Source organism: Salvelinus sp. IW2-2015, linkage group LG3 (assembly GCF_002910315.2).
Source record: "Salvelinus sp. IW2-2015 linkage group LG3, ASM291031v2, whole genome shotgun sequence".
Lineage (NCBI taxonomy): Eukaryota > Metazoa > Chordata > Actinopteri > Salmoniformes > Salmonidae > Salvelinus > Salvelinus sp. IW2-2015.
In genome coordinates, this window is record NC_036840.1 from 8,463,075 (window position 1) to 8,482,249 (window position 19,175).

General features: G+C 46.3%; 1 pseudogene; it reads right to left on the minus strand.

The window, feature by feature from the left end:
- The window catches only part of LOC111950181 (protein bicaudal D homolog 1-like), a 32,070-nt pseudogene that overhangs the window by 7,496 nt on the left and 5,399 nt on the right, over nt 1-19,175 (minus strand).

Here is a 19,175-nt window from a genome sequence, read left to right on the forward strand (position 1 = left end):
ACATTTCTTTATTTAAACAGAAAGTCCCATTGAAGTCAGAATACATTTTACCCCAAGGGAGTTAGAAAACAATTGAAAATTCAAGGCGAGGACATTAGTGTGACTGTGACAGCAGTCTCTATATACTCTATATATCCTAATGGCTACTGTAGCCTGGTAGCCTTGTGAGAACCATCTACAGCTTTTGGAGATTTCTTGTGACCAGCCTCAAAGGAGATTCTAGCAAGGCCGTGTTAGACAGCGAATGACCAGCGTGATGCTTAATCCAAGTCCATAGGTATCCATATCTCGGATACCATATCCATGTCTGACCTGTTTGTTCGCTTTGAGCACCAGTCTGAGGGTAGCGATCTGTTCTCTCTTGGTGCTGAGCAGGGACTTGAGCTTCAGMATCTCCTCCATACAGGCCTCTTTGTCCTTGTCAAACAGTGGGGCCAGTTCCCTGGCTGCAGCCCTCTGTCTGGACAGCTGCAGTGACCGGTCCACTGCCCTCTGGAGYTGCCTCACCTACAGCATGTTCATCAAGGGAGATMGTTAGCGYACATTWGCMYATGTTGTCAGTCAGATACACTGACATCTGTGTCTGTTAGCTTCATGATGACCATTTGGAAGGTTAAAGGTGACACCTGGCATACAAACTGTGATAAACTGTTTCAGGTTTGAACTGCCAATGAAATCAAAAGGTGTAATGATATATGCTTGCTAGTAAATGTGTTACGAATAGTGAAACTATATTCTGTTTACGTATGGCAAATACACAGTTTGACATGTTTATTCAAATGGAGTCACCTGCTCTCTGATGATGGCGTTGAGGTTATAGATGTTCATGGGTTCCCTACGCAGGTCTCCAGCTGGCTCTACCGCAGGCGACGACGATGATGAGGAAGATGAGGAAGAGGCACTGATGCTGGGGGAGCCCGTAGGAGGGGTGCGGGGTACAGGACTGTCTCTGTCCCTCCCCCCGTCCCGGCCTCCCTCTCCTGACAACCGCTCTTTGGATGGAGATTCCGAGGGGCTACGAGACTCCGCCGCGGACGACGAGGTTGCCGCGGCAACGGCTGCGAGCCGCCGGGCAAGGCGGGGCGTGAGTAGAACGCGGGTGTCGTCACCCTTGAGCGAGGCACTGATACRCCTTAGTCCTCTGCCGTGTCTGTAGTAGTCTAGCATCACCCGGTTGGGCGTCTCGTTGTTACAGAGGCAGACGTGGTGGTAAAGTTGAGCCAGCTCCTCGCTGAAGGTGACCAGTTCYTCCTGTGCTGCYTTGAGCGCCCCCTGGCTCTCGCTGGCCATGTTCTTGGCTGTTCTCAGCTCCGTCTCCAGGCCCCCCACCTTRTCCCTYCCTTCCCGGCAGCTCCTCTCCAGCCTCCCCACCTGCTGCTCCAGAGATCTGTGCTGGGCCTCTCCGCGCGTCCTCTCCTCCACCCCGCCCTCCACACACTGGTTGTACCTCTCTCTCAGCGACTTCAGCTCAGCCTTTAGCTCGACCACCTCGGTTACAGCCACCCTGTATTTACACTGGAGGATCTCCAGACCCGGGGTCTGGTGGCAGAATGCCTGGCCCCTGCTGTGTATTAATCCCTTCTCTTTCTCCTCCTCTTCCTCTTCTCCCTGCTCCATCAGGGCCTCTCGGTTGAGGTGGTGGGCCTCCTGGTCGTGCTGGGCCTCCTGGGCGAGATGGGCCTCCCGGTGCAGGTGCCTGAGGGCYGTGACTCTCTCGCTGAGGCGGAGGGCCCTCTCGTGCTGCTCGTTCAGGGCACCCTGTGTATGCTGCAGCTGCGTCTGACACTCTTGCAGGCTGATCAACAGCCCTGTTTTCTCCCGCTCTGCCTATGAACACACACACACACACACAAACAGCTATTTTCAGCCTATTGTTAAACTAGTCGCTTTCTTTATCATTTCCAGCCCCGTTAACCTTAAATAAGCTGCATCATTTCCCTGCACACTCAGCACAGTCCACCTCATCCCTTAGCCCCCTGCTGAAAAAAACAGCACAGACAAGCATAGGCTTGTCACTCTGATTTGTTGGTGCCTTCGTTGTGTTTTTGCGGTGACCAGCCTTCGTTGTGTTTTTGTGGCAACCAGCCTTCGCTGTGTTTTTGCTGGTGACCAGCCTTCATTGTGTTTTTGCGGCGACCAGCCTTCGCTGTGTTTTGGACACAGTGACCTGCATGAGCTGGTCACCAGCAAAACCAGTATCAAGTCATATCATGCTGGATTTAAAAGTGATGTTTCATTTCTATTGGAATTCAGCCAGTGTGGGGATATCCAATAATTGTAACTTTTCTTCACCCACAATATGCATTCAGAATGACTGTCAGGGGCAGATAGAAGAATAAACTACCCAAATTATCTAAACTGGAGCAATAAGTCCAACTAACAGATTGTATTAGTTTAGAAATAAATGTATGTTATTTATCTTTGTGTAGCATAAGATTAATTAATCAATCAATGTACATGCAAAAACACAACAAACAAGAGAGATATTGAGACAAACAATTWAAAAYAATCTACTGCAATAGAGCATGCTGGGAAATGTGATAATGATGGGCATGGTCAGGGTAGCTAGACCAGCTGGACCATGCTAGACCAGCATGGACCAGCTTGGTAACCAGCATGGACCAGCTTGGTAACCAGCATACCAACATCACCAGCATAAACTGGTATGTGTCCAAAACACAGCGAAGGCTGGTCACCAGCAAAACCAGCTAGACTATTCTAGTAAACCTCCATACCCAACTAGACCATGCTGGACAGACTATCTTGACCAGCTAGATCATGCTTGTCAGACCAGCTTGACCAGCACTAAGCAGCATAGACCAGCAAATACCAGCACGGACCAGCTTGAAATGTATGCTGGCCTATGCTGTTTTTTTCAGCAGGGCCTAAACACCGCACACTAGAGGGAACAGTAAACCTTGCACACTACTGAGGGTGAATCAATAGTCTAGTGTGTCAGTGAGGATATAAATAAGCCTTTCCTCCAGTCCAGCCAATCGGAACGAGGCTGAGGGAATGAGTGGGGAGATGCAGTTTCACCTACAGGGACTGCAGTAAATGGTTGGACACACATCAACCCCACACACATCCTACTGCATCTTCATCTCACTGGCCCACTGGGCTGGAGGAAACTATGGAAGAGAAGACACCCACTATGAAACAAAATGGCGGCCATTTTGATTAGAGTCCATGTAACAGCCAGTGGTCCAGTAACGGCTGATCCCACAGCTTCTCACTGGTGCTACAACACTTTATTTGACTGCTGGGATAACCTTTATTATTTACAGTCTTCAGAGGAAGAGAAAGGGAGAGGCAGGCCGATAGAGAGATAGAGAGAGAGAGAGAGCGCTGTATGCAGTGAGGTTATGTCAGCAGTCTTTTACTCTGAATAATTCAACACTTATTCCTACATCTACAATATGAGGGGATATAGACGTGTTCATTCGTACGGCATCGGTGTGTTCACTTTGTACTATTGTTTATGTCTACATTCATGAGTTAGAATGAGTATTGCCACGGTGTTCTGATATCCTCCTGTGTGTCATTGTTACATGCTTTATAACACTGAGAAATCTGAGCACCAAACTCTAGAGGCTCCCGAAAGTCCACTCTACTCATTCAAACTGAGTGAACTGTACTTCTCCACCCACCTGTAGCAGCTGCTGCTTGAGCTTCTGTATCTCTGTCAGGTTCATCTCACTGAACAGATCCGACACCATSCCCTCTCCTTTCCTCCCCGCTCCCCGACACTCTCCATTGGCCCTGGGCAGCGAACCAGTCCCCGTCCCAGTTCCTGACCCTCCATCATGTAGATGCCCGTTACACCTGCCCAGCTCCTCTGAGCTGGGCGACAGGGCGGAGACAGGCGTAGCCGTGCCACTAGGTGGAGCTGAGGTGAAAGTGAGGTGGGCGCTGCCCGTGTATTGGACGTCACACAGGCTGAGGTGGTGGACCAGCTCCTTGCGGAGGTGCTTCTTCTGCTCCCGCTCGCTCTTCAGGGAGTCCAGGGCCTCCTCTAGCTGGGCCTCGGAGATGTCTTTGAGACGTAAGGCGTCTTCTAACTGGCTGTCAGCAGGCTCCGCAGTCTACCTCCTCCAGAACCTTGATCTCATGCTTTAACCCCTCGTACTCCACCTGAGGAAGAGCGAGGAAGGAGGGAGGGAGGGAGTGGAAAGGGGGAGGGGTAGGAAGAGGTAAGCAGAGAGGGAGGATGGCAATAATGTGGTTATGGTATAGGAGATGGGAACACAGTGTGTTGTGTGTGTGTGTGTGTGTTGGTGTGTGTGTAGTTGCATGCGCTGTATCGTGGGTTGTGTTAGTGAAATGTGTGTAGTGTGATCGTAAGTGTTTGAACCACACTTAATGATTGCGTGTTTGTTTGTAGGGTGTGTGTTCTCTCACCTGGTTTCTGTTTGAGAACCTGGACGAGCTAGGGGTTTCATCGCTAGCCACCCTAAAGTGTGATGTTCTCCTCCTCCAGCTCAGTGTAGTCCTGTAGGAGTCGAGCCTCTCTGAACTTATACTCCCTGATCTCCTCTCTCATCCGGCTCCGCTGCAGCTCCAACATCTCATTACTCTACAGGACAGACACAAACACCAGGGTTTAGTTAACACACACAACCCTGGCTACTAGCAAATACACAAGACKTGTGGTTATTATCACAAAACAACACTGGACTGGTTTACTATCAAACACAACAAGGATTTACTGGAAAGCATTTTGTGACAAATGTTGACGTGAAAAGGACTTTATAGCCTAGGATATCCTAAATATGTTTTATTGATTGACCGATTGGCATTGATAGGGATATATAAGCCACACATACTAAACTGTGTTTAAGATCAAATAGTGGGCCCACCACCACCAATAACTGTGCATACATGTATATAGTAAGTAGCCACTGCTCTGAGTCTCCTCTAAACCCCACCCCCCGACCTCTAACCCCTGGTGCCTCACCTCTCTGAGCTCCTGCAGCAGMGTACTGAGGTGTTCGTTGTCGGCCTGCGTGTTGACTGTGACGGCCCGGCTCTGTTTGAGCTCTGACTGGATCCCCAGCAGGCGACTCGTGTAGTATGCCTCCTTAGTGGCTGACTCCTGCAAGAGGTTCTCCTCGTTGGTCTCCCCGTCCGCAGCCACCTTGCGCTGGGTGGAGAAGGTCTGGCCAAACGCCTGGGCAGAGGCAGAGGAGGGGCGAGAGAGAAGTTATGGCGTTTCAGTAGCATATCTTTTTGTTTTGTCCTGGTTATGTAAATGTTATTTTTCGGACTCCTATAAAACATACATGGAGAGGTAAAGAGCAATCCCCATCTGAAACTGTTCCGTCGCCTAGCACACACACACACACACACACACACACACACACGCACACACGCACACACACACACCACACACACACACCTCCACTAATCAATACACAGCTCAGCAAGAGGCTGAGAGGAAGAACATCATAGAGTAGGAACATCTATTTGCGGTGCAGAGCGACGGTGAACTCAAGGGAAGGAGGGATAAAACAAAGACTGTTTGGGGGAAGTAGAGAAACGGAGAGAGGCAAAGAATCCTGCTCTCCTCTGAGCTTCTAGCAACGGAACACAGACGAATGACAAAGCACATTTGACTCACTTTTCAGTGTGGAAGCACTTTAAATGACGTGGCGCTGAACCTAAACGGAAGCTAAATATAATGACCATGTAAATACATAGGATTAATTGCGCTTTAACGTAAAGTCGGACAAGAGGGAAGACAATCGTAATATTCCCTACAGGCCCACTGAATAAGTACAGTCTACAGAAACAGCCACGCAGGGACTCCACAGTGGACTACCACAGGCTATTCATCACTCCCCCTATTAGTTCAGCTTCAGCGGTGCGATTCAGACTCACGGTTCCACACTGTAACAGAGTAATGAGTTTGCACGGAGACGTATTTGTGTCAACTAACAGATTCAGCATAATTAAACATGAGAACTATTGGAGATACTGAGGAACGTTGGGATGCTGTGTAGTTTATGACTGTTATATGTTCTGTTCTGAAGCTGTTTGCAACTGAAAAGGGACGAGACCTTTTCTCCAGCGTTTGAAGGTTTAAAGGTCATGTGTGGTTTGATGATACACTGCCCTTCATCTGCCAAAACACACACACGCACGTGTGAACGCTCGCACACACACACACACAATCATTCACTCTGTCAGATGTCACTATATGCGTTTTAGGAAAGGTGTCCTTTAATAAAGAGAGCACATCAAATTTCAGCTTACAAAAAGATGGATTTCCAAAACGCAAGTACAGTACAGTACACAGTAAGGTGAAATACAGTGCCTATAGTACCCATGGCAAGCAACTGGTCTACCAATCTATGGTCAAAGAGGTGGGTCATACCTGTATACATGCACGAGGAATAACTTACACTATGACCGCATACATCAAGCTAAAAGCCACATTAAATCATAGTTGTCTTTTTCTACACCTCTACGGGTTGAGTAAATGTCATCCTGAAAGAAACAATGTCCCCCTCCAATGTCATTACAATGGCGTCAACTCTTATCGCAGCCACTCACTTTAAGTGGAGAAGAGAAGCTGAGGGGGTATCCCAAATGGCACCCTATTCCCTATATAGTGCACTACTTTTGACCAGAGCCATATGGGCTCCATATAGGAAATAGGGTGCATTTGGGACGCCTACCCTAACGCTGGTCATCCAATTTCCTCTGACAGTAGAGTAGAACATTCTCCCCGCTTGACTAGAGACAGATGGGGCGTTACAGAGCAGAGCCGAACAAGCCACGGTGCCACCAAGCCTTTTTATTTGCTGCAAATCCCAATATGTAGCCTCTCTCGAGCACCCTCTTCTGCCTGGCTAGAAACCAGACTTTCCAGTAGTGCGCTATGTCTCCTGTCTGCTAGGACATAACTTATCCTAGTGCGCGCTATGAGTTCTCTATGCCTGGCTAGGACAGACCCTGTCCTAGTGGGCTATGTCTCTGTCTGGCTAGACAGGACTTATCCTAGTGGGCTATGTCTCTTGCCTGGCTAGACAGACCTTGTCGCTAGTGTTGGCTGACATGATCCTAGTTGCGGCTATGTCTCTGTCGCTATTCCTGCTGTTGATGTCAGAAATGCGTGAGAGGAGACTAGTCCTCAAATATTATTCCTCAGCAGGAGAGGACACTTTCTCTGCCTCCTTCTGGAAGATAAACAAATGACATCATTTACAGCGAAGAGGGTGAGTCAGCAGACGTACTGCTAGGATGCTCTTAGTCAGGAGAAGCACACGAGGCTTTAGGGCTGTAGTCTAGAGAGTATTAAGAGCAACATGGAGGGTTTTAGGGCTGCTAGTCTAGAGAGTATTAAGAAGCACATAGGGAGGGTTAGGGCTGTAGTCTAGAGAGGCATTAAGAGCACATGGGAGGGTTTAGGGCTGTAGTCTAGAGAGGTATTAAGAGCACATGGAGGGTTTGGTCTGTAGTCTAGAGAGGTATTAAGAGCACATGGAGGGTTTAGGGCTCGTAGTCTAGAGAGGTATTAAGAGGCACATGGGAGGGTTTAGGGCTCGTAGTCTAGAGAGGTATTAAGAGCACATAGGAGGTTTTGGTCTTAATCCCTAGAGAGGTATTAAGAGCACATGGAGGGTTTAGGTCTGTAGTCTAGAGAGGTATTAAGAGCACATGGAGGGTTTAGGTCTGTAGTCTAGAGAGGTATTAAGAGCACATGGAGGGTTTTGGTCTGTAGTCTAGAGAGGTATTAAGAGCACATGGAGGGTTTAGGGCTCTTTCCAACAGACAAACACAGACACACTCAGGGACGCCTGGTCAAGCAGTCAAACACAGTCTATGGTCTTCATCCAAAGATGGTGGTTGGTGTTAACAGTAGAGATGGAATGATCAAACCGCAGCTGCTGGTTCTGAAGTCCGCCCCTCTACAAGGTGGGCCCGGTTGAAAACATGGCGGTTCAAACCCGCAGGTTGGTATTGGTTTCCACAGAGAGGCAGACTGTCTGAGACGTAATCTGATGTCATCCCCTGTGCTTTCTCTCTTCTCCGTCTTCTCTCGCTCTCTCGCTCTCCTTCCCTCACTCTCTCTCTCTGTTTTAGGTTTGTCCTCGTCTCAGAGAGAGAGAGAGTGCGAGAGAGAGTGTGTGAGAGAGAGTGTGTGAGAGAGAGAGTGTGTGAGAGAGTGTGTGTGAGAGAGTGTGCAAGAGAGAGAGAGAGAGTGTGAGAGAGAGAGAGAGAAGAGAGCGTGTGAGAGAGAGAGAGAGAAGTGAGAGGAGAGAGAGGAGAGAAAGCACAGGGGACATCAGATTACATCATATACCATGTAAGTGATATTAGCCTCTCAATATATTGATGATCAACCAGTCGTTTCCTGGAATCTCCAATATGACAAAGTAAATAATACCACAGACAATAACAGACTTGTGGCGTCTGAGGTGTGTGTGCGTCATTATAACATTGCTACAGTAAACTGGGTCTGTTTTAGTCCCCTTCTTCACTCCAGTTCTCATCACAGACAGATAGATGTTCGAGTCATTCAGAGATCTCTAACCAGTTACACTCACTCATTGTCCAGGTGTTAAAAAGAAATCTGTGCCACTCACTCATATAGTCCTACAGTATCTTCAGGCATCACTAAGAAATCTGTTACACTGTTTCGTGTCCTACTTTCAGAGAGACATCCTGCTGACACAGCACCTTAGGGCCACCTCCGTCACCCACTCAACTTCGAAAAATAAAATACTACCTTTATTGGCCCAATAGTTACATCATTAAAAGCCAAACCTTCACTTCATTTGAACGTACCCAGAAAGTTAAAACTAAGCCCCCTCCTCGTCCACTGTACATAGAACCCCCTGATGCCCCCCACAGTCCCCCAGACGGTTCACCAGCCCCCATATACTGTACATGCTCCAGTGTGGGCCGAGCCCGCCCCAGCAGCACAACTCTGGTGTCCGTACCCCCCCCCCATGTTTCCTGGTCTTCCACATTGACATGTGTATCTGCCCCAACAGGTAGTTTACTAGGCAGTCCCTTTCCCTGTAGGCTACGTTATACCTAGACCCTCCAACGTATAGGTCCAGAGTCAGCCCCAACCCTAGCCCTGTACACCACCCACCCAGGACAGAAAAAAAGACAACCAGCCTGGAACAAGAAAAAAAACTGTCTCCTCCTCCCAACAGAAGACCCCCCCCCCACCCCCACCGATGGATCAAGGTGCGACACGTATCTGTTCGCAGTGATAACCCCGTGAATTATCCTCCACTGTAGATCAACAGTACGCTTTTTCTATCGGAGGCGTATACAGGGAGCGCAAACATCCTCTCAGAGAATAGCCAGGTCCCAAATCCCCCCGGCCACCATGTTGCCCTCAGCCCATCCTCAGCCCYGAGTCTTGAACTACAGGATCATTCCCTCACCCTGCTGGTGTTCCCCCGACGGTCCCGTCTCTGCTTAATCCCCAGCATCTCTCTAAACAAGCACGGCAGTGCAGAATGGACTCCCTCCAACACCTGCTGCAGCAGCCTGGCGGACTTTATGGAGGAATCGTCCACCATGTCACCGGCAGATTTCCACCCAGCCTCTTCTTGCGGGTCACCCGACCCAGTGAACCACGCTCTCACACGCTGGCAGAGGTCAGCACTCTGATCTGGATCAGTGGGTTGTGAAAATGTTGCTCCTCCATGAAATATCTCTGTGAACACCCAAAGRACAGGAAGCTGTCACTCTGGACCCAGTGTCCACCAGGCCTTGGCCTCCCTCATGCAAACGGAGGTGTAACGCTCCAAGAAAGAGAGAGAGAATTGTTGTKATTTAGCGGACACTCTGATCCAGAGCGACTCACAGTAGTGAGTGCATATGTAGCACATGGGGATGTGTGAAACGTACTCCTCAGCCTTAAGGTGTCCCGTTTGCGTCGCCTCCTCAGCTAGCTTTTTAGGTGGCMCGATCAGCTAAGACGCTTGAGGGAAGAAAAGGAAAAAAGACGCTTGAGGGAGGATGGTCACGTGTGTTTGTGAGACAGAGGTCCCGAGTTGGAGCCAGATATGGGCCAAATCGCAAGGACGTGTTACTCGCTAAGCAAGCAGCGCGAAATCCTTTACACATAGATTTCCAGCATTGGAAAATTCCAGTAATCGAACCTACTACCCTGGCGTTGCTAGCGCCATGCGCTACCAACTGAGCCACACGGGACTGGACCACGGAGACTGACTACGAGACCACACCCTGCGGAGGGAGCCACCAGACGGCGACAGAGAAAGAGACAGACTGTCTGCTCCTCTGACAGAGGCCCTCCCAGTCTTTATTATCTCATAGGATACCACGGTCTGCAGAAAAGATGGCGGGGAAATTAGCTTTGTTAGTTACTATAATCACAGACTATTTTACTTTCTCCCAACCTCTCTCTCTCTCTTTCCCTCACGGCCAGCCTGACAGAGAAGAATGGGAGAGATATTAGCATTTTGAAATTGGTTCTTGCACTTTGCCTGTTATACAGTCCCCCTCTATCTCCCTCCCTCTTCCATTTCGCTTTATCTCTCCTTTTTCCCTCTCCTTTGTGTCTTTAGACAACTACTCTAAGAGACCAGTAATGGGCCGTACCTCTGAGTTTRTCACACTGTCCCTCCCTGTAGAGCTAGCCAGTGTTGTGGACTGCCAGTGCCAAGGATTCACATAGCTTTCTGCTGAGGTATCAACAGACCAAACAACACACATCAACCAAAGGGGTCGAATGAAAGTGACCCATACGCTTTATTTGATCTGTGTTACATAATTGGACACTCACATACACACAGCAGTATTCAGCAACCATTCTCACAGACAGGCGTTTCCCAAGACAATAGACGGATTCACCATACTGCCCTGTCTCTCTACCCTTCTTCCCTCTTCGGTTCTCTTTATAATGGATAGACAGTACCCTTTCCCCGTCCCCTCTCCCTCAGGCGGACTCATCTGACACACTCATTAACAGGGGTGATGTCATCATTAGCAGCTCTTTGAGCTCACACAGGGCCATGCTCTGGCACAGTGACACCCTGTTAAACTCTCCATTTCACGCCATCTTGGATCTGTCAGGAGCCATCTGACCCGTGCCAGACTAATACAGCACCTGTGGAGAGAAACACTGGTCTACAGTCCTGGAGACACACACTCCTGTTAGATACACAGCCCATCTTCTACCCCCTAGTATGTACAATGCAGGATTTCATTCCAGCCCAGCTCTAAAACACACCCGATTCAACTACTGTAACTAAGGTCTTGATWATTATGGAATGCTTGAATCAGGGTGCTGGGCTAGAACAAATACCTGCACCTCCTATAACTCTCCCAGGACAAGGGTTGGTGACCACAGCTGTCATATCTTAGCGTCACCACACTACACTCACAGCATGGGGCCCAGTTCGATCGATATGAAGGACATATCACTGTTAGTTAATTGACTTTTTTCCTGCCTGGTCGGTCGATGACACAGTGACAGTGGAGGACCTCTGGACTAGAGTAATCAGTCTATAGCCGAGCCCCCCCCTCTGGGCGACAGGAGGTGGGCTGGAGGGAGGGGAGTGGAGTGGTGATTCAAGGACAATTCATTCTGTAGACATTGCACTGTACATGTAACTGCCAAAATTAAATGAACCACTTGGGTAAATAGGGTGCCATTTGGATGCAGCCCAGCTACAGTAGCTGTTGAAGAAAACAGTTAGCCTACTGTTAAGGGATTTCATCCACTCTGGGGTTTGAAAGGTCTGTGAGACTTTAGCCATTCAGTCAAAGTAGGCCTCACTTATTCCTTTGCCCACAGTGACTCCACAATAAACTGAAAAGATTCAGGTGACATACTACAGTAAGTGTGAAGAAGTACTTACTTTAGTGTTTCAGATCATTCTGCACAATAGCAGCATGATCAGARGAGGGATAGATTCCCAGCCAACTACACTATACCCCACAGTGGGAAAGACATAATGCATTTGGGTACCCAAGTGTGGCTAATGGTGTTTCCTAATAGATCTAAGCCATTCTCCTTGATCTGAGAGTCAATGATAGACGGTCAGTAGCTATACCATAACTCACACTAATGCCTTAGTATAGACATGCAGACATGGATCCATTTGCTTCCTGTCAAGGTAAGGTCCAGGTAGCAGTGGCTCTCGGACACTGATCTAGGATCAGCTTACCATCCCACACATTCTAAAATTAACCATTAGGCCTTAGAACACAAAACTGACCTGGGATCAGCGTCTGGGGACAACTTGATTATATACAGTTCATAATAGAGTTGTCAAGCTAGAGAAGGATACCATCCCATTGGTTGTTTGTGTATGACATCATGGGAGTTGAGGGWWGGGRTGGGCGCTTCTGCTTTTAGCCTGACAGCAGTGCTAATGCACGCTGAATTTTTCATATTTTTTTTCAATCAAACACAAAACCTTTCCCCCTACTTCCCCTTTAACAGCCCTTGCTTCCAACATGTGACTATAAAACCTTTCCCATTTTAAACTCCCTTCACAAGGGTCACACATTGATCATTCAGTTATTTTTTATTTATTTCACCTTTATTTAACCAGGTAGGCCAGTTGAGACCAAGTTCTCATTTACAACTGCGACCTGGCCAAGATAAAGCAAAGCAGTGCAACAAAAACAACACAGAGTTACACATAAACAACCGTACAGTCAATAAACCAATAGAAAAGAAAAATAGAAAAATCGATGTAAAATGTGTGCAAATGTAGAAGAGTAGGGAGGTAAGGCAATAAATAGGCCATAGGGCGAAATATGACAATTTAGCATTAACACTGGAGTGATAGATGTGCAGATGATGATGTGCAAGTAGAGATACTAGGGTGCAAAAGAGCAAGAGATAAGTAATAATATGGGGATGAGGTAGTGGTGGGTGTGCTATTTACAGATTGGCTGTGTACAGGTACAGTGATTGGTAAGCTGCTCTGACAGCTGATGCTTAAAGTTAGAGAGGGAGATATAAGACTCCAGCTTCAGATATTTTTGCAATTCGTTCCAGAGACAGGAAGGAAGGTGGCCAAAGGAAGTGTTGGCTTTGGGGATGACCAGTGCAATATACCTGCTGGAGCGAGTGCTACGGGTGGGTGTTGCTATGTTGACCAGTGAGCTGAGATAAGGCGGGGCTTTACCTAGCAAAGACTTATAGATGACCTGGAGCCAGTGGGTTTGGCGACGGATATGTAGTGAGGGCCAGCCAACGAGAGCATACAGGTCGCGCAGTGGTGGGTGGTATAAGGGGCTTTGGTGACAAAACGGATGGCATCGTGATAGCAAACTGGATGTCGTCTGAGTAGAGTGTTGGGGGATATTTTGTGAATGACATCGTCGAAGTCAAGGATCGGTAGGATAGTCAGTTTTACCAGGGTATGTTTGGCAGCATGAGTGAATGAGGCTTTGTTGCGAAATAGGAAGCCGATTCTAGAATTCATTTTGGATTGGAGATGCTTAATGCGAGTCTGGAAGGAGAGTTTACAGTCTAACCAGACACTTAGGTATTTGTAGTTATCCACATATTCTAATTCAGAACCGTCCGAGTAGTGATGCTAGTCGGGCGGAGGGTGCGGGCAGCAATCGGTTGAAGAGCATGCACTTAGTTTTATTAGCATTTAAAAGCAGTTGGAGGCCACGGAAGGAGTGTTGTATGGCGTTGAAGCTCGTTTGGAGGTTTGTTAGCACAGTGTCCAATGAAGGGCCAGATGTATACAGAATGGTGTCGTCTGCATAGAGGTGGATCAGAGAATCATCAGCAGCAAGAGCGACATCATTGATATATACAGAGAATGAGTCGGCCCGAGAATTTAACCTGTGGACCCCCATAGAGATGGCCCGAGAGCGTCCGGACAACAGGTCCTCAGATTTGACACACTGAACTCTATCTGAGAAGTAGGTTGATGAACCAGGCGAGGCAGTCCATTTGAGAAGCCATAGGCTATTGAGTCGCTGGCCGATAATAATGTGGTGAGTTGACAGCAGTCACAAAGCCTTGGCCAGGTCGTATGAAGACGCTGGGAGTGACATGTCCTTTTATCGATCGGCGGTTATATCTCGGTTTAGTAACCTTGAGCGTGGACTTGAGGCTGCACCCGATGAGCCAGCTCGGAAACCAGCACTTGCATAAATGGGAGAAGTATGGTGGGATTCGAAGATGTCGGTGATCTGTTTATTAACTTGGCTTTCCGAAGATTTTAGAAAGGCAGGGCAGGATGGGATATAGGTCTAATTACAGTGGGATCCTAGACGTGCCTCTCTTTTTTGAAAGAGGGGGATGACCGCGGCAGCTTTCAATCTTTGGGGATCTTCAAGACGATACGAAAGAGAGGTTGAATAGGCTAGTAATAGGGGTTGCAACAATTTCGGTGGATAATTTAGAAAGAGAGAGTCCAGATTGTCTAGCCCAGCTGATTTGTACGGGATCCAGATTTTTGCAGCTCTTCCAGAACATCAGCTGTCTGGATTTGGGTGAAGGAGAAGCAGGGGGAGGGGGGGGGGGGGGTTGGCATAGTTGCTGCAGGGGGTGCTGAGATGTTGGCCGGGGCAGGGGTAGCCAGGTGGAAAGCATGGCCAGCCGTAGAAAAATGCTTATTGAAATGATCGATTATCGTAGATTTATCGGTGGTGACAGTGTTTCCTATCCTCAGTGCATGGGGCAGCTGGGAGGAGGTGCTCTTATTCTCCATGGACTTTACAGTGTCCCAAAACTTTTTGGAATTAGTGCTACAGGAAGCAATTTCTGTTGAAAAAGCTAGCCTTAGCTTTCCTAACTGACTGAGTAATATTGGCTCCTTACTTCCTTGAAATGTTGCATATCGCGGGGCTATTCGATGCGAATGCAGAACGCCACAGGATGTTTTGGTGTTGGCAAGGCAGTCAAGTCTGGGGTGAACCAAGGGCTATATCTGTTCTTAGTTCTACATTTTTGAAATGGGGCATGCTTATTTAAGATGGAGAGGAAGCACTTTTGAAGAGCAACCAGCATCCTCTACTGACGGGATGAGGTCAATATCCTTCAGGATACCCGGGCCAGGTCGATTAGAAAGGCTGCTCGCTGAAGTTTTTATTTCTTAAATGCAAGAAGAGACAAGTAGAGAGACAATGCACTCCAATAAGCTCATTACACTATCACTGATAGCTAGGGTTATTGACAATATAAAGACATTGGACCATGTTATAGGATGCGAGACGGATGGATTTAGGAAAATGTTGATGTGAGAATATAGTCGATAACACAGCAGTATTCTAATTGGGTTAGGGTGTGTGTGTGTGTGTGTGTAATATGTATAGCAGAGAGGAATATGGGGCAGAATTTAGATACAGTGTGTGTATGTAGCATGATGTAATATGTGTGAATGTATAGCTATAGAGTGAGGGGCTTTACAGGCGTAGATAAAGGAATGTAATAGCAGAGAGGTGTAGATTGACCTGTCAATTGTAGATAGCCTGTTATTATTCACCCAGCTCCTCCCAGACACTGGTGCACTTTACAAGGGAATGGAAAATGCTCACTTCAAGGACTCTTAACAGTTACTGATATTCCTTAAACACTTCTCTCCCGCTCTCCTCTCTCCCTCCCTGGCCTTATACTCTCTCCCTCTCCATTTGAGATTGCATTTGCTAGTGAAGTAGCTCTGTAACATACAGCACTGTACATATACAGGGAGCTCCAAAAAGTGTTGGACAGTGAAACATATAAGTATTTGGCTCTGTACTCCAGCACTTTTGAATTGAAATTATAAAAGTGCAGACTGTCAGGTATTGGACAAATTCACTTAAATATGTATTAAAGTAGTACAAAGTTAAGTATTTGGTCCCATATTCCTAGCACACAATGACTATATCAAGCTTGTGACTACAAATTTGTTGGATGCATTTGCTGTTTGTTTTGGTTGTGTTTCATTCTATTGGGCACAAAATAATCTGAATTGGTAAATAATGTATTTTTGTAATCTTGGAGTCACTTATACTGTAGAATATGTTTCTAAACACTTCTACATTAATGTGGATGTTACCATGACTACAGATAGTCCTGAATGAATCATGAATAATGATGAGTGAGAAAGTTATAGGCATATCCCACAAAAATGCTAACCTCCTGTTATTGTAATGGTGAGAGGTTAGCATTGTCTTGGGGGTATGATATTTGTGCGTCTAACTTTCTCACTCATCATTATTCACGATTAATTCAGGACTGTCTGTAATCATGGTAGCATCAGTGACGAATTTTAGCATGTAAATTTGTGGGGCAAAAAATAAATGTGGGATGCATGCCAGCAAGCAAACAACACAACACTAAACAATACAGAATAGGCACTATAACGGTGACAAACGGTGCCCACAAACTGTTAGGGCTACATAAAGCTGTCCTAACAGCAGAGTCCCAACAGCAGTCCCAACACTTTACCACTGCTACAGTTCATTCAGCCTCTTTACTGCCCTTAAAAAACATAGCTGATATGGCTGACTTGCTTAAACAAATGTGGTTACAAGCGGACAAGAGGCAATCCATCATTTGATTAAGACATTAATGAGCGAGAGACGACGGACGTAGTCAATATAACTATTTGTTCAGCACTTTTGAAATGTACAGCGACAGAATTCAGAACATGGGCTGTTCTTACATATAAACAGACAATGAAAGCTCTTACAATATTCGATTATTACATTTCTCTAAAAACAGGTTATAGGCAAACAAGCACACACCGGCCACGAACGATGTGTTTACAATACCGCGTTGGTGAAAATAGACCAAATTATTAAGGTGAGGTAAATGGGCTACGAACAGCGTACTACACAACATATACTTAGTATTACTTTAGCTACAGTATACATATCTCTCTGGCATCCTATAAAATGTATGAAGCAGCACAAGACATTGTTGGACGTTGTGATGTGATTGAACAGGAAAGTGGTGAGGCGGTCCTTCATGGGCAAATTTTGTCATCAAAGAGAAAGATGCTGAACTTACGATTCCGAGTTGAATGACTGTTCAAAACGTATTATCCCAGTCGTAGCTTGTTTTTTCCCCCAAGTTCCCAGTTGTCTTGAACTCACAATTAGCCACTGATTCCTTCCCAAACCCCTCATTGTTGAATTTGCGATTTCCAACTTGTTGTGTAATGTTTATGTCCAATGGCCGATCAGCACCGAGACGTTTATCTCTAATTTCTCTTCATATGACAAGGACTGAAAAATATTTGATTGTCACTTGATTCATGGTGATGACTGCTAACTAAGACTTTGGAAGTATGATGTTGACATGATCAGTCCAATCAAAGCTACTGTAGATATAACGCGATTTGATGTCATTCTTTCTGTAACCAATGACCTTGAGCCTTCTTGGACGGGCACTTCTAATATTAACTCTATGGCAGAACCCAAGGGGCAAAACTTTTCGCGCTCTAACCTTGAATTCGGGATGACGTAATGCCCCATGAGTGACAGAAAACTGAGCCAATCATGACAGAAAACAGAGCCAATCAGGCGCAACGCTCTGTATTTTCTGCTGGCTAGCCACACCACAGAAAGCACTGAGCTAGGCTGAAACACCTGCATTTTGGAGCTGCCTTACTCAAGAAAGCAAAAAAGAGAACATGTTTGTATGCTGCTTTATTAACTCAATTACATTATTATTATTTTTTTAACATTGTTTGCAAACTGATATTTGACACGTATRAATGCCAAAATAATAGGCAAAAGAGGCAAGCCCCCCAACACTTTTTTACCTAAAAGTGTTGGGCTCAAAACAGGTGGGGCTCTGCCTTGAATAACGGGTCACCACTGGGTAGCATCCACATGAATGTAGAAGTGTTTAGAAACATACTATGTTCTTATTTACAATAAAAGCGACTCCAAAATGACACAATACATTATTTCCCATTCATTTCTACTGAACACAAAATAATCTGAAATTAAAGCTGACAGTCTACACTTCAACCTCATAGTAATTGTATCATTTCAAAGTGCTGGAGTACAGAGTCAAAACATAAGAATTGTCACTGTCCCAATACTTTTGGAGCTCACTGTACTACATAGTACTATAGCCTACTCTTTGAAAACCACTTCCAATGAACAAATTAATGCACCAWTTCCTGGATGGAGTGAGTGTACGTTATGTTCCCAAAGCAAATAAATAACATGAGTGGAGACTAAATATACCTCCCTTCAAAACGAATCTAATGGGCTACTGTGGAGCAAGCTGATTAACATTAAGTAGTCAGTAGATCTTTATTGCCAAGGCTGGTCCTTCTGGGTCATATCCTGCTTTTAACCAATGGCTWTTAGATTATATTATACCAGGACTCAATTACCTAATGTTTTACAATCCGAAGAGCAGAAGACAGACTATGTCATTGTAGGTTAATGTCTGAATTAGAAAATGGTGGTTTAAATGCAGGCTTCAATTTGACTAAGGGAAATATCTAGCATAACCACTTGGCACCTGGACATTCTCTTGAAGAAAAACATTATACATCACAAATGTGTTATTATATATGGTCATTTTATCAATTGAACCTTTGTAATTAGAAATGTCCATTCCATTGATTAACTAATCAATCTGTACCACGACCACCACCAAAAGTGATCTTTTCCCTTTGCTTTTTCATGAGCATCCTTTCATCAAACCTGCTGATAGCAATTAGTGATGAAAGGTTTGCAGACCCAATAGTGCTTAGATACACTGACTCCTGCTACCTGTACACTGAGGAGACCTTGTGAGGTAATTGAGTTGATAATTACCAATCAGGCTTGTACATTCCCATTAAATAAATCTGACAGTCTAGCACAACACTACCATGATGAAAGCAGAGCATGCTATGATGAATCATTTATGACAGAGTCTCTCTTTTGCCCTTTCATCCAGGAAAGCTCAGAGAAGGAACACGGTGGTCATGGTGGACTGTTTCCAGTAAAGCTCACGAGAGGGAACACGGTTGGTCATGTGGACTGTTTCAGTAAAGCTCACAGAGGGAACACGGTGGTCATGGTGGACTGTTTCCAGTAAAGCTCAGGAGGAACACGTTGGTCATGTGGACCTGTTTCCAGTAAAGCTCAGAAGGGAACACGGTGGTCATGGTGGACTGTTTCCAGTAAAGCTCACAGAGGGAACACGTGGTCATGGTGGACTGTTCCAGTAAAGCTCAGAGAGGGAACACGGTGGTCATGGTGGACTGTTT